Genomic DNA, 3,783 nt, shown 5'->3' with positions numbered 1-3,783 from the left:
CAGCCATCCTCCCACAACCTACCAGTCACCCATTACCTACCACTCGCCCTACCTCCCACCTACCACCCACCACCCCCTGTCAGCCACCCACCCACAACCTACCAGTCACCCATTACCTACCACCCACCCTACCTCCCACCCACCACCCCCTGTCAGCCACCCACCCACAACCTACCAGTCACCCATTACCTACCACCCACCCTACCTCCCACCACCTCAGCCACCCACCCACAACCTACCAGTCACTTATTACCTACCACCCACCCTACCTCCCACCTACCACCCACCACCCCGTGTCAGCCATCCTCCCACAACCTACCAGTCACCCATTACCTACCACTCGCCCTACCTCCCACCTACCACCCACCACCCCCTGTCAGCCACCCACCCACAACCTACCAGTCACCCATAACCTACCACCCACCCTACCTCCCACCACCTCAGCCACCCACCCACAACCTACCAGTCACTTATTACCTACCACCCACCCTACCTCCCACCTACCACCCACCACCCCGTGTCAGCCATCCTCCCACAACCTACCAGTCACCCATTACCTACCACTCGCCCTACCTCCCACCTACCACCCACCACCCCCTGTCAGCCACCCACCCACAACCTACCAGTCACCCATTACCTACCACCCACCCTACCTCCCACCCACCACCCCCTGTCAGCCACCCACCCACAACCTACCAGTCACCCATAACCTACCACCCACCCTACCTCCCACCACCTCAGCCACCCACCCACAACCTACCAGTCACTTATTACCTACCACCCACCCTACCTCCCACCTACCACCCACCACCCCGTGTCAGCCATCCACCCACAACCTACCAGTCACCCATTACCTACCACCCACCCTACCTCCCACCTACCACCCACCCTACCTCCCACCTACCACCCACCACCCCGTGTCAGCCATCCACCCACAACCTACCAGTCACCCATTACCTACCACCCACCCTACCTCCCACCTACCACCCACCACCCCCTGTCAGCCATCCACCCACAACCTACCAGTCACCCATTACCTACCACCCACCCTACCTCCCACCTACCACCCACCACCCCGTGTCAGCCATCCACCCACAACCTACCAGTCACCCATTACCTACCACCCACCCTACCTCCCACCTACCACCCACCTCCCCCTGTCAGTCATCCACCCACAACCTACCAGTCACCCATTACCTACCACCCACCCTACCTCCCACCACCTCAGCCACCCACCCACAACCTACCAGTCAACCATTACCTACCACCCACCCTACCTCCCACCTACCACCCACCACCCCGTGTCTGCCATCCACCCACAACCTACCAGTCACCCATTACCTACCACCCACCCTACCTCCCACCTACCACCCACCACCCCCTGTCAGCCATCCACCCACAACCTACCAGTCACCCATTACCTACCACCCACCCTACCTCCTACCTACCACCCACTATCCCGTGTCAGCCATCCTCCCACAACCTACCAGTCACCCATTACCTACCACCCACCCTACCTCCCACCTACCACTCGCCCTACCTCCCACCTACCACCCACCACCCCCTGTCAGCCACCCACCCACAACCTACCAGTCACCCATAACCTACCACCCACCCTACCTCCCACCACCTCAGCCACCCACCCACAACCTACCAGTCACTTATTACCTACCACCCACCCTACCTCCCACCTACCACCCACCACCCCGTGTCAGCCATCCTCCCACAACCTACCAGTCACCCATTACCTACCACTCGCCCTACCTCCCACCTACCACCCACCACCCCCTGTCAGCCACCCACCCACAACCTACCAGTCACCCATTACCTACCACCCACCCTACTCCCTACCTACCACCCACCACCCCGTGTCAGCCATCATCCCACAACCTACCAGTCACCCATTACCTACCACCCACCCTACCTCCCACCTACCACCCACCACCCCGTGTCACCCACCCACAACCTACCAGTCAACCATTACCTACCACCCACCCTACCTCCCACCTACCACCCACCACCCCGTGTCAGCCATCCACCCACAACCTACCTGTTGTGAAAACAACGCGTCAATGTAGTAGTGCGCACGCGGTGACAGCGAAGGTTACTGCAGTAATAAGTTCACCGTTTGATGAAATGTCAAGCGAGATAGGATCATGACGAAACAGTGTGCGAGTCGACATTGGAGAAAGATGATGGCCGTTAGGAGAGCGGAAAATTGTATAAATAGGGGGTGAAAGGGACGATTTCGTTCTTTTCCAAACTAAGCGGCAATAAAGACCAATTTGTGGTTGCTAACGATTAGCACAACCGACAAAACCTTTTTTCGCCGTTACTTTTACAACATTCCACAAATTGTTAATCGTGTAACGCGATTCACCCGAGTTCGTTTTTTTGTTCACAATTTCACGTAGTTAAGTCACTCGCGGGTAAAGTGCAAATCGTTCGATCACCAAGTAGTGTTGCGGTACGCGCGCGAAAACTACGAAAGTGAAACCGTCAATCGACAGTGGATTTTAGTGCACTCATACGAGGTGAAGCGTTTGTTGTAAGGGACATGGAAGAAGCAAAAAGTTCAGGAAGTGCGAGTGTGGACCGGGAGCTTCAGCCGGAGCCACTTCAATATACTTCAGGGAGGCGTACTGATACACATGCGCCATCCGCTGATGAAGAGTCCATCTGCTCAAGAAGGACGAATAGATCCGACCTGGAAGCCAGAGAGCTCAATCTGGCGCGAAAGCAGCTGGAGTTGGAACGTCGAGAGCTGGAACTAGAGCGTCGCGAATTCGCACGAGAACGCGAAAGAGCTGTTTCGGACGGAATACCGGACGGAAAAGTGGAAGGATTAGAGGGCTGGGTGCGAGACACAGAGAGGCTGGGAGCGACGCCGACAGATCGGGTCGCAGCCACAATAGCGCAGCTTGACCGGCGAGTTCATCACCCCTTGACCCCAGTATCGTCCCCGGATGGATACGGAGCACGAATGGCGCAACCAAACAGCAGCAGGATGGCGGTCAACCAACGTCGCTGGCGTCCATTCGAGGGCGCGATGGCCGCATCACCGCCATGCTACGACCAAACGTTGGTCATCGATGAAGCCGCAGCAGCAGATCAGGAATACGCGGAATGGCGTCGCGCGGTCGATGAATCCCTTGCAACGCACCGTGAGACGCAGGACGGACAACAAGAGAAACCCGGAAACACGACAGCAGGTGAGCGTGGTGTGTCTTTCCAGGTAGCAAAGCCGTTGGATGTTACCCCAGAGGATGACACGTTAACAGCTCGTCAAAAGGCGGCACGAAAGATTGTAAGCAGAGAGCTGCCTACCTTTTCCGGGGTACCAGAACAATGGCCGATGTTTTACTCCAGCTACGAGCGATCGTCTGCAGCTTGTGGTTTTAACGAGGAAGAAAACCTACTACGGCTACAACGAGCCTTGCGGGGTCAAGCCTTGGATTCGGTCGACCACATTCTGCTAATGCCGTCGGGACTGAAAAAGGCACTGGACATCCTCAAATCCGAATACGGTAGGCCGGGGCTCATTGTGGAGAGTCTAATACAGAAGGTGAGGAAAATGCCCGCACCTAGGGCGGAAAGTTTGGAGACCATAGCAGCCTTCGGGAAGAGCGTACAGAAGATGTGCGCAACGATCCAGATATCGGGGATGCGGCAATACAACTGCGACGTCGCACTACTCGAAGAGCTGGAGGCAAAGCTACCCCCGGAGCATCTACTAGAGTGGGCCCGATACAAGCTACAATTGTCGGAGGCTACAGTCAGTGA

This window comes from Anopheles marshallii (genome assembly GCF_943734725.1).
Source record: "Anopheles marshallii chromosome X unlocalized genomic scaffold, idAnoMarsDA_429_01 X_unloc_4, whole genome shotgun sequence".
Taxonomy (NCBI): domain Eukaryota; kingdom Metazoa; phylum Arthropoda; class Insecta; order Diptera; family Culicidae; genus Anopheles; species Anopheles marshallii.
Note: the sequence above shows the minus strand (reverse complement) of the source record.